The sequence below is a fragment of the Varanus komodoensis genome, unplaced genomic scaffold (assembly GCF_004798865.1).
Source record: "Varanus komodoensis strain SLA01 unplaced genomic scaffold, ASM479886v1 scaffold23, whole genome shotgun sequence".
Classification (NCBI taxonomy): Eukaryota; Metazoa; Chordata; class Lepidosauria; order Squamata; family Varanidae; genus Varanus; species Varanus komodoensis.
The window spans coordinates 5,647,697-5,661,093 of NW_025335627.1; positions in this window are offsets into that span (position 1 = coordinate 5,647,697).

Genomic DNA, 13,397 nt, shown 5'->3' on the forward strand with positions numbered 1-13,397 from the left:
ACAACCTGGCCCCATGCTTGAAAACCACCCTGGAGCCCTTGCAAAAGCTTTGATGTACCCTTGAGACTCTGTTTTGGGAGAATGGGCCATGCCTGAGTGGCAGAGCCCATGTTCTGATCGATGGAAGGCCCCAGGGTTCGCTCCTTTGGTGGCTTTATGGCAAAAAGCTGGAAGAATGTTACTAGGACATAATAGCATTATTGTTGTATTATATACATTTGTAATAATATAAAAGGGTCAGGAAGCAGGTGATGTGGGACCTCAGAGAGCCATGGACAGCTGCAGGAGAAAAAGCTGGGTGCGTCCTCTGACATCCTGAGGCGGTTTCCTGTGCTCCTTGGAGCAGGGGCTCCTCCTCCACCCAGTTCGGTGGAGGGCCTCCCCATCGAGGAGCCGGGCATTCTCGGTGAGTGGGAAAATGGGGCACTTGGCCCCATGGAATTCTGGCCATTTCTCAAGGCCTCTCAGAGACCATCGAATGAGGTGCATTTGGTCTTGTGCATCTTTCTGATCTTCACAAGGTGTCAGCTGTGCCACTACATGGCGAGGTACTGCCCAACCAATTAAACGGGGTTTTAAAAAGGCTGGTGAAAAAAGTCTCAGAGGTTTGCTTCAATTGTATTTACGTCGTGTCAAGCCTACATCTGACCCACTGCTGCTCCTGATTATAGGGCTGCCTGTTCTGTAATGAAAAACAAGCATATTTATAGAGACAGGTTTCCTATTATCCTAAGAGGCAGCTGTTGCTCTGCCGTGATCCTTTATTTCTTTAATTAGTTTAGTGGAGTAGTGTCTGTTAATTCTGCTCTTGACAGTGACCTTTGGCCCCAGTTTCTGCAGCCTTAAATGATATTGTCCTTTAAAATTATTTTTAAAAACAACCCTCAAGGCCCTCCACCATTAAATATTTGATTTGATTTGTTCTATTATACAACATGTTAAATGTTATTCCGCCAGCTAAGTATATATGGGCATAATCCAAGGGCAATTGAAATTAATGTATCTCTTTCAATTAGTCTCAATGGTCCTTTTTTAATGATTAAGCACCATATGCGTGCTTTGTAAAGAGCATTGATAACATTCTGAATATACTAAGGAATGTTCTTACACGCTCCACATATGAGACCCACACAGTTCACCAGGCATGGCAATAACTGTGGGGTGGGGGAGAGGAGTGACTGCAGATCCTTCCCCTCAAGTTGCATCACCATCCCATTTGTGAGATGCCAGGGGCATGGGATGCAATCCTCCAAGGGCTCTTCCTCGGGAAAGCAGCACTGGTTTCCAAAAGTGAACAGGCATTTCTAGGAGAACTTTGCTTTTTGCACCTCAGTCTGTAAGCATCAGAATAAGCATCTGTGAGCAGCAAGGTATTTCCAGGAAGCCGTGGAGTATCTATGGGATTTTAGATCCTGGGCTTAAAGGTCTTATAGGGGCTTCCCGTGTTCTACTTCCACCATGAAGCAGACAACTAACATATAGTATCCCCCTTCTAGTGTATCTCCTTCCCCCGCTGCCCCTCATACAACTGTCTCCTGATGTGTTAAAGCAAAAACAGCTGCTTGCAACCCTGAGACAGAGAGAGAGAGACAGGAGGAGCAAGAGAAAGACTCTGATCATGTCCAGTTTTGCATTTTAAACCTGCAAAAATACAGACATCAGATTGACTACTGCATTTGCTAGTCTGATGCTGAGGAAGCATTTCCCACTTCCTTAATTGGGAGGAAGTGTCATTTTGTTGTAGAGTAAGTAGGAGAATAGAGTAAAAAATGAGACGTGAAAGTAATAAATTTAAGATGCAATTCTGTACCTTTTAGCAAAAAAAAAAAAAAAAAAAAGTCCTCCAACTCCCAGCATTCCTTGGCTAGCACGTCTTCTTGGGAATACTTGGGAGTTCTGGAATCCATTTTTCCTATCCGAACACATCTGGGATCGTGCTCTTACCAAAAATGCAGCGAGGGTCCTTGCTGAATGTCCTCTGGGGAAGGGATTCCATCATCTTGGAGATGCAGCAGAAAAGGCCCTGACCCCTTCTGCCAGGTTAGACGTTCTTTGTGAGAAAGGTGTTCAGCTCTACTGACAATTTCAGTTCTCTTTTTTCTGCAAAATCTCCAGCTCTGCAATAGCTGCTTTGCAAGGCGGTGAGCCCAAATTTGTACAGGATTCCACATGCAGCTGCAGTGCACGACTGAACTGTGTGAGAAATTGCAATGTTCACTGGTTTATTTTCAGTCCGTTTCCTAACTACTCCTCAGGGTGGAATTAGCCTTTTCAACAGGGCATGCAGTAAGCTAATGTTTTCCGCAACCTCTCCTCCAAGAACCTAACATCTCATTCTGGTTAAAGCCCCTTTTGATGCGCCATGTGCCTAAAAGGTACATCATGCACAAACTGAAGCCTGAGTCCAGGTTCCTGGCCCCATGTTGGTCACATGGCCCCTATGTGTCCTCATGATGTGGTGGCCATCCGCAAAGGGAAAACCTTGCTTCCCATGACTGGCACATCAGTGCCATCGGGCGCCTGCCACTGGCTGAAGCTCAGGTAGGAGCAGCTCTTCTGTGTAAGCTTTCTAGTGATAAATAACTGTGCAGATGCATAGCTCACTAGAGGAAGGGCTGGGCAGCATGTCTGGTTCAAGTAAGCAATGTGCAAAGGGGTCTCTCATGCCATTAGCTCACCCCTAGCAGTGCATATGTGAAGCTGGGGTTCTTCCACATTCATTTGACTAATTGGTTGGTTACATTTATATACCCGTTTTCCTCTTGCAGGAAAACCCAAGGTGGCCTGCATGAGCCTCTCCTTCTCCATTTTATCCTCACAATGACACTCCAGGTTAGGTTAGGGGTAGGTGAGGCTGAGAGTCTGACTAGCTCCAAGTCAGCCAATGAGCTTCATGGCTGAGTGGGGATGAGGCCTCCCCCTAACCCTTACGCCATGCTGCCTCACCCACTGTGTCTTACTGTACAGTCAATTTTACAGAAGCTCATGTTCCATTTTGTTCTCCGGCTACCTAGTTTGGAGAGCTCATTTGGAGCTCTTCAGAGACCCTGGTTTTTACTGCCTTGATACTTTGGTGCCTTTCACAAATGCAGCCATTTCACTGCTCACCTCCTACCTCTAGATCATTTACAGACAACTAAACCACAGAGAGCTTTAGCTATTGCGTGGTATAGAAACAAAATTCAGCAAAGAGCCTAATAACACCAGTCGCAAAGTCCTGGTCCAGAAGCTTGGAAGGGTCCACATCTCATTTCCCAGCAGTGTGAGGACTGCCTGCATACGTACACTCCACCGGGAAGATAGGAGAATTGCCTCCCAGTCTGCAAGGCATTCCCCCTGCCCTGTTCACAATCCCACACATGAGTGGCAGCACATGATTGTTCCCCACTGCAAAAAGGTTTATGCATCCATGGACTCTGAGTTGCATTTGAAAAATGAACACTTTAAAAATGCAGCTTCCCACAATGAACGGCACATGGGGAGGCTTTAGTCAAATGCAGAAACTGTGCACCTTTCTCCTTTGAAGTGCACCTGTTTCCCATTCAAAGCAGAAAGGTTGCAAGTAAGAACTGGAGTGAGATGAGCCAAGCTGTGAAGTGGAGTTCAGAGACTTGAGCATCCCTTGTTCTCCCATTCCTTCTCTCTGCATCCTGCCTCTCATCTATTAATCCAGTCTTCTAGGATCACCTCTCTTATTCCCTGACTGCTCTATTCTATTTCATTAGCGTATGAGCACCTTGTTTCCCTCTCAGCCTCCCTTTAACATAGACATTTCCCCCTTAGCCCTTTACCTTCTTTAGCCAGAGTTTACATCATCGGCTTTCAAACAGTTCACCCCAACTGCATGGAGCAACCAGTTCTGATATACATTTCTACCATGGAGGTTTTCTCTTTCATCAGCATATGGTCAACAGGATTCCCCAGATGAACATCTTGTGAACATTACAGCCAATTGAAAACATTTTCAGTGGCTGCCACATGGGGTCCATTACCTTTGAGTACAACCAAAGATGCCTGGTTACTCAAACGGCACTTCAGCTCACAAGCAATCTAAATAATAGGATGGACCGGCCCCTTTGTACATCAGAAACTGCTACTGTATTGTATCCCATCTACCTGATCCCAAGTTCTCCAGAGTTCTTAACTTAAAGCTTCTTTCAACTTGAATCCACATCAGATTGCAAGCTTTAGATCTGGGAATGGGGTGGTGGTGGTCATGAAAATCTGCATATTTTCAGGGATATTTTTGCAAATATATGCATCCGTTGTTTGCATATTTGAAACATACTTTCTTCTCCCATCAGTTATAGTGTATGTATATGCCCTTTTCAGAACTACACATTTTTCATGCCCGTTCTTCAAATGTGCTCATGCCATGGAACATTTTTTCTTTTTCTTTCTTGGATTCATGCATCACATTACAAGCTCAGAAATCTATTTATTCATTTTTTTGAAATTTTTATATACCATCAAATTATTATAAAACCTCAAGAAGGTTTACATAAAAAAGAAAGAACATATAAATATATGTTAGAGCCAATAAATTAATTAAAAACTGTGCCAGTACTTGCTGCAACTAATTAAAATACATTATTAATTTTTTGAAAAAACCGGGAGAATAAAAAGGTATTGGCCTGGTGCCAGAACAAAGAAAGCATCGGCACCAGGCACACCTCTCTGGGAAATGAGTTCCATAATTGGGTTACTATCACTGAGTAGGCCCTCCTTCTTGGACCTTCAAGTGTATACCAAGACACCAGACAAGCTCTGTAAGCGAGGAGAGGACTTTTAGGTGCAATCATTTGGATTGCTCAGGTCAGCTCCTTATTCCATAGATCAACCTGGGTTTCAACAGGAGCACCACTCATGTCAGCCAAAAATTTCCTCAGAACCCTCTGAAATTCATCTGATCCATCTGATTCTGAGGGTGGAACCTTTTAATAGGTTCCCCACCCTTAAGGAGGGGAAAAAGAAGCCAAAAGTCTAAATCTGATAAGAAAGTGATCCAACCATGACAAAGGGATAGCTGTTGATTCGCTCACTTCCAGATCACCATCTATCTGTTCAGTCAAAAACAAAACAAAACATCAAGGCTGCAATCTTTTTCATGTGTTGAACCTGTCACATATTGAGATAGCCCCATGGCTGTCATGGTGGCCATGAAGTCCTGAGCTGCTTCGGATAAAGCAGCCTCAACATGGAAGTTGAAGTCCCCCAGAACCAACATCCTGGGCACCCCGAACTCCAAGTCCAAGATGACCTCCATCAGCTCAGCCACAGAATCTGTTGGGTGGAAGGGTGTCTTTCCAACAAATCCCTAGTCTATCTCAATCTCCCAGCACTAGGTGCAAACACTCTAGACCTATCTTCACATGGACAGGAAGCCTTGACAGAGAAATCGTATTTTTATAGATGACGGCAACTCCTCCTCCCTGGCCCTCTAGGTAAGGCTGGTGCTGTACAGCATACACCAGGTGGGCAGAGCTGGGCAAGCATAATGCCCCCATTTCTCTCACTCAGGTTTCTGTAATACAGGCCAGGTTGGCCTTTTCTTCAGTGATTAAATCATGTATAATAGATGCTTTATTCTGGACTGACCAGGCATCCATTAGCAGCAGCACCAAGCCTGAGGGCAGGCTGATGCGATTGGCTGGTTTGATGGGTTGGGGGAAAAACCAGAAGAGGGGACAGCAGTCAAACACCTGATTACCCTTCTCCTTCATTGGCCAGTTATTCCCCCACCATCACACCTTCCCCTGTCCATGACCATGTTAATGGGAGTGCCCCATTGTTCTCCAGGTCATCTCAGAAACAGTTTAAACAAGTACAATTAAAGACAGCATAATAAAAACACCTTGTGCCATACAAATAAGCAGTCTAACCTACCTCTTCACCACCTTCTTTTCCCTCCCTCCCTCCTCAGAAGAAAGAAAAAAAAAGGAAAGGGAGGTGCCCAAGCAGGCCTCCAAGTAGGCCTTCAATGGGTGTCACCCCTTTGCAGCCATTCTTCAGCAGCCACCAAAGGGGATAACGCCCCTTTGCAGCCATTCTTCAGCAGCCACCCTGCAGGGTGGTCCACTAAATAGGCCAGGCAGAAGCACCCTGGAAATCCCACCTCTGGAGCACTGCCCCGGCTTTCCTCAGTTCCAGCCCAGCACCTGCCACCAGCCAGGCTTGGGTGCATTGACCTGCAGGGGAGAGCACAAGGCGACTACGAGAAATGCATGGTCTTTGACCACAGAATGCGTCCAACTCTGTTCAGTCTGGAAGGTGCGAGCTGATCAACAACTAACAGAAATCAATTTCTCATACATCCTTACCCAGCCATCTTTACTCATACATTTGTGCTCCTTGCAGATCTCTGCCACCAAAACTCCCCTATTCTGTCTTCCTCTTGAGACTTCTTTTGTTGACAGAATATTTGTGGAGGCAACGCTGGATATGAGAAGAGGCTGTTGTTCTATGCCTTTCCAAAAGACTTTGTCTTGTGTTTCCACTTCACATTTCTTTGGGAGAGGGTTTTTAAGATTATTTTTATGGCAAACACAGGTATATTTCTTTACTTCTTTTCACAGCCTCCAATCAGCTGCCATCTCTTTCACTCCTGCCTCAGCAATGAATAGGATCTGGGTCTTTTGTAGATGGACCCGGCATCCACATTCCTGATTAATCTTGTCAAGTTCCCTCATGCTTGATTCAAGGACTTCAGCTTCAGCAAACCTGATGGTGTCATCTGCAGGTCTCAGGTGGTGGCAGTACTTGAGGCCTTGTCTTTATTCTTTTAAACCTTGGAAGTTTTCTCCAGGAGGAAAGTAAATAATCTGTTAATTTCGCCCTTCAGAATGAACTTTGTCCTCCTGCTTAAATATTATTATTCTGTGTGTGGAGATGGGTTTTAAGATATTCATTAAGACCACATGGGGTCTTCTTTCTTGTCCAGAGCATCCACAATATTTCTACACACAACAAGTCAATGCGCTGGCTGTGGTTGATTACAAAGCATACACAAATGACTTGTGAAACAAAAATGTGTGCATAATTCTGACCATTGTCTACAGGGGATGTATGCAACCCAAGAATGTGCATGTTTTAGAAGTATAGATGTCAGATATTTTATGCATAGTAGAGGACATACAACATTGGTATTTTAGAATAAAGCGCAGCAGCTTGATTGGCATCCCAGCTCATTAGAGCATTATGGATTGAGGCCACCGGGGTCTTATTGGCTTCAGTGAGTCTAAACTACTGTGGACATTTGCCACTTTTTGATATCAACAAACATATTGCTACATATGTTTGAATATAATGGTCTGAATGAATTGAATGAATGTACATGGATATGAATGCATCTGTGTGCATTCACTTTTGTATCAACAAAGAATACAGCATTCTAAGGATTTTTTGAAACAAAAATCTTCTGATAGTCTCTCTTTGGGTTTATTGTGTTTGCTTGAACTATGTACATCACCCTGAGAGATCTGGCTGTAAGGGTAACTCTGAAATCGAGTAAATAGAAAAATAAGGGATCACATGAGCTCTGGGGGTGCACATGCTTTTCTCCTGCAGGACTCCATGGAAGCTGGGGCTGGTATTTGCCTCCTTATGAGCACTCGATGTCCAGGGCTTGAACCAACAAGATGTTTTAAATACACTGTTCCCCTAGTTATGAACACCCCCTACTTATGAACAAGCACACCTGGAAGTCCTGCCTTGTCCTCACTTGGCAGGTGGCACCTGCAGGCCCCAGGCAGTGAGGAGAGGAAAGGAGGAGGGAGGGAGGGAGGGAGGAACTGGAGGGGAGGAAGGAGGGAAAGTGAAGGAGGAGCTGGAAAGCGGCAAGCAGCAAAGTCAGAATGAATATAAATCTGATGCAGGTGCAGATGGTGCATCAAAGAAAAGAAAAAGAATCACAATCAAAACTAAAACTAAAGTGAAAATAAAAAGCAGTCAGAGAAAGGTGAGATGCCATTGGTCATTGGGAAAGCATTGGGCTTTAGTCATTCAACAATTGGATTCTCTCCTACTCACTCTCTTCAGCACCTGCAGTTACTTTAATATTACTATATTATCGTCATTATTACAATGCTGTATTGTGTTTAAGATGTTTTAATGTATATGGAAGTGTTTCTTAAGTGTTTTATATGCTTTTTATATGCTGGGAAGAGGGCAGGGCAGTTCTTCAGAATGCAAGGACCTCAGTGCTCAGACTCCTAATACTCCTCAGGTCTCCAGGCTGAGGTCAGACAGCTGTAGAATTGCTCCCTCAGGCCAGCCTTCCCCAACTGGGTGGCCTTCAGGGGCATTTGGACCACAACTCCCAGAATTCTTATCCAGCAGGGCCATTGACTGGGAATTCCAGGTGTTGCAGCCCAACATGTCTGGAAGGCACAAGGTTGGGAAAGGTTGCCTTAGGCTGCCTTCCTATACACACTTACCTGTGAGTAAGTCCCATTGAATCCTACTCTTACTCTAAGCAGACACCTCTAGGGCTGTGTTGTTATCATGGGGCATTTGGGTAGTAGACAGTGGTAAACAGAATGAATCAAGTCAGAATCTAGAGGAAGTCAGTGCTAAAAAGCAACCGGGTCAGTTGGGCTGATATTGATGAAGATTGCAACACAACCCTTTACAGTAGAGGACAGGGCTCTGCTCCAAAGAATTTACAGTATGTAACTCTTTACCAACAAGACAAAAGAAGAAGGTGAGAGAGAAGGGAGCCCAGCTAGTGAATTGTGAAGCCTCCAAGTTATTCCAGCAGAGATCTGCTTTGGTAACAGCAGCACCACAACTTTTGGACAGTTCTCAGGAAGGAGAGACGTGCACTTTTCACATGGATGCTGTTTTTACAGTGCCCGGACCTTTATGTGCCCCCTGCGCTGCTACAAAACACCCACCTCCCACCTCAACCTTAGCTATTAGAGGGCTCATTTTGTCACCCCAGACAAAAGTGCATAGGAAAGCCTTCATTTGCCCAAGTGTTTCTCCCTGCAGGTTAGAATCAGTGTAAGCATGGATTTCAGGTCTCAGCCAGTACCAGACTTAATCTTTCCTGCATCTTGCCAAACAATTAAATGAGTGTAACAGATTTTGGGCTGGTTGACCTAGACTCAGCATGACAAGGCCCTGACCTATTCACTGAAAATTAGCATAGCAATGCTGTCCCCAGTGAGGAAGGGAGTTGCTACTCTTGCTGGATCTCAAAGCAGGCTAAATTGATGTGAAGTTAGCCTCATGTTGTGCCCCAGTATGTTTTCATCATGTGGGGTCACAAAAGCACCTCGATTGCCTACTGTTATGCAGAATTTATTTGTTTATTTATTTGATTCCTATCCCGCCTTTTTTCTTACAAAGGCAAAGTGATTTATATACTTCTCTTCCTGCTCTCTATCTTATCCCCACAATAACAACCCTGTGAGGTAGGTTGGACTAAGAGTGAGTGACTGGCCACTCAGTAAGCATCATGGCAGAATGGGGGCTAGAACCCAGAACTCCCAGCACAGTCCAGCACTCTCACCGCCACACCACAATAGCTGTTATGTAATGTGTGTATAAACGGCATAACACAATGTAAGTGTGCGGCATGGAAGACACCCCAGACGCAGGATATCAATGGGCAGTATCCATCCGTGTCATAGCGCAAGCTGAAATAGCACTACCAGAGCTCCACCAAATATTTCCATTGTGCAAGCAGCACCCCTCATGTTTGTGCACCTGCTTGGGCAAAGCTTTGGTTGCATTCTCCTCTTCAGCGTGGTTCAGAACCTAGATTCTGCCAGCCCAGTGTTACTTGATTGTCTCTCCTGTTGCTGTTTCCCTGCAAAAGCAACAGCACAAACAGTTGCTGATCTGAATCAATGTTGGACTTCTGGCTTAGTTACCAGCTGAGGATGTAATTCTGTGCAAATGTAGTCAGAAAAAAAATCCTTCAGAGCCCAGCATTCACCAGCCAGCATGCATCGGTTTGCACTCAGTGAGTGTGACAGCAGTCTTGGAACCTACCCACTTCGGAACAAGTCTCACTGAAGTCACTGGGACTTTCCTGTGAGTAGAAATGAAAAGGGGTACAGTGTGTTTTGCCCCCACCCCGCAATTAAGTGAAACATTTGAAAATCTCTTGCTCACTCAAGATGCATATTCGTAAGAGCAAGCATTTAATCTTTAGAGGAGGCACAGAAAATCGCACTAAGATATCATGGCATTCCTAATACAGAGCTTTGTCCTTTCAGTAGTGTCATTTGAGATATCATAAATGTTCCCAAAGATTCTGGGAAACATTTTTCCAGGTATTGTAAATCATTGTTTCCTTTTTACTCATCTCCATATATTCTTTGTGGTGAGTAAGAAAGCATTCCTGTGCGTGTTTAGAGAGAAAAGTCCTACAACTCCAGCATCCCCCAGGTGCCCATGCTGGCTGGGAATGCTGAGAGTTACAGGATTTTTTTCCCTGTTTAAGCACACATAGGAACACACCCAAAGTACAATGGAATAGGCAGAATTAAGTACAGCAGATTAGTCCTGTCAGCTCATCTGCTCAGATCTTCCCCTCTCACCCAGTTCCCATTTCAGCCATATTTCACTTCCTTCAAAGAGAAATGGCTTCCGTTCAGCTCTTCCTGCATCTTTCCAGCTAGTCATTCTCAGGGTCTTATTGCTTCGCTCTAAAAGGATATGAACAGTCTTCCCTCATCAACATTTGCCTTAGCACTGTACCATGCAGAACACTGCGTCTCTTCAAAAAACCAAAAATAAAATCCAGGGGTTTTGCACCAGCTGTAGGATAGTCAAGGCCAGGCCCACTTGAAGGGTGTACACTGCAGCAGTCAAGCCTGGAAAGGTTCGTAGGCAAAGCAATCCCAATGAGATCAGCAGGTCTGAACTGCCACTTCCGAAGCCCTGCCAAGCAAATGCCATGCTGACAGAAGTTTTCCCTCTCCCTACGGTCTTTCACAGCAAGTGCTCCTTCTCCCACGCTTGCACTGCTCCTAAGACTTCCCTTGATCCAAACGAAATGCTTGTGGCATGCAACCTGCCCCTTCTTCTCCCTTGCTCCTAGCACTAGAACCACAGACCATCCTATGCAGCTGATTGGTGAAGATTCAGGACAGATAAAAGGAAGCATTGCTTCACGCAGCGCACAGCTGAACTACGGTGCCACTTCCACCAGATCTAGTGGTGGTCATTCACACAGAGGTCTTTGGAAGGAGATTGGCCAGATTCCAGGGCTCTTAGTCCTGATGGCTCTATGTTACCTCCAGTATCAGAGGCAGTCTACCTATGTATACCAATAGCTGGGGAACATGGGCAGGAGGTTGCTTAGTACTCATGTCCTGCTTGTGGGTTTCCCATGAGCAGCTCAATGGCAAATGAGAGGGACACATGTTCTAATCCGTCAGGGCTCTTCTTATGCCCCATATGGAGGAAGCAGCATCTATAGAGAAGCCACCATGACAGAGCTTTCTACCCCTACTTAAGGGAGGGCCTCCCCAGTGGACTTCTCCTCCTCTTTTCCACAGAGGCCCCTAGTCTCCTAAGGGCCCTGGCTGCCCTCCCAGGGAGCACAGGATTACATCCTAAGTCAAGTGGGACTGAACACACACCTGGCTCCTGCATGGAACACATGCAGACCTGGCATTGTGAGAATTACTGGTTCAGGTTAGGAGATTGCATTGGTATACATCTTTCCATTTCCCCATGATTTCATATCTGATATGATGCATGGACTGCTCTTAGAAAGCAGCTTGTGTGAGTGTTTCAGGTCTTTGTTAGCTGCATTGCATGTCTGTTATATGATGGCACACAACCAAAACAATTAGAAAGTAGAAAAGAAAACAGTAAAAAGAAAGTGGTTTAAGAAGCCCACCCCTGATTCTGTTATGCGTGCTCTAATGCTAGACTTTAAAAAAGAGAGAAAAAAACCACTTGCTGTAAATAGAAGTTTAAAATCAAGGATACCTTGGTATCTCAGCTGCTCTTAAAAAGTACCAGCTAGATTGAAATGCAACCTTTCTTTTCATAAAGTATTAGAGGCAACAATTCAATTATTACCACACTTCTGCTGTGTTTTGTATTTTAATTATTTTCCACTTCTTCCCTCCAGCACACTAGACAATTCATCATATTCACTCACCATTGGAATAACAAAATGTTTCAGGAGCACTTCAAAAAGACATTTTCCACCAAGAATCAAGCACACTTCTTGTGATGAGCCCACAATTTTCAGTAAGAGTTCACTTCACTATTCAGAGAACAAGTGCAACTATGTCAAATCCTTGAAATTCAGGCTTTGAATACACAACAACAGACCCACACTGTGCCACCCACAACATGTGTGTGCGCGCACATGCCTTTGACTAAAGTGAAAGCAAGGAAGTTTTTTTGTCTGTCTTTTCCATGATGTATCGTTACTGTGCTTTTCACTGTATTATCTTCCTTTTCAAAAGAAAGATCAGGTCTATAGAATTATATCCTATCGAACCTTCTCATCTCTTAACATACAACTGCATTCATATTTAATAATGACAATAATAAGGCCTCTTGGCAAGTCAGAAGCAACTTTCTGTTAAAATGATCTCAGAAGATTTCAGAAGGAGTGACTTTGTTTGCAGTGGCAGTCTATGACATGTGAAAAAAAAACCTATTCTCTCTCTATGAATGAGCATTAATAATGGGCAATTTATAATAACTCTATTATCTCAAAAGATGAGCTTCTGTTCTGGCCTTTTCATCTCTACAGTGTGAAGGAGAACTATCTAGCATGGGCTTTGTCAGAGAAATTCACCCAACAACCTCTTCTTATTATCTGATTTTACTTTTCTACTGTGTAAATATTTAATATAGATTTTTCAATTCAGGATGGAGCTGAAATGAATGAGGTCTAGGCTTTCTTGTTGAAAAGCTCTTTTATATTTTAATGTGTTTTTAACAACCTCATGAATTGGGCTGGATTTGTTTCTTCTTTTCATTTAACCCATATCCTAGAAGTGAAGAGAGCTGTACAGGAGGTCAAAGGACGAAAATTACAGGATCCAACAAGCTGGTCGGTCTCTGAGCTAACCCATAGGACCAAACTCAAGAAAGTTCCTGATGCTTGGAAGCAAGAATGCTGGATTGCACATCAACTAGCTCAGTTTCAGGCTATCCTCCAGGAGTTGCACATAAGAGAAAGACAGAGTCAAATCAAGCTATGCAAGATGAACAGTATTTTAAGGACCCTGGACAGATCTGTGCCAGCTGAAAGTCACTCAGAAAGCACTATTATCTCAGCAACACACAGAAGCCCTCTGATGTTCTTTCAAGGTCAGTAGGTCTGAGGAGCTGTCTCCTTCTTATACTTCTGTTGCTGAGTTCTTCAGCCTTTGGCTCCTGTTCTATTCAAGTGGCAAAGACTCCATTAGGGG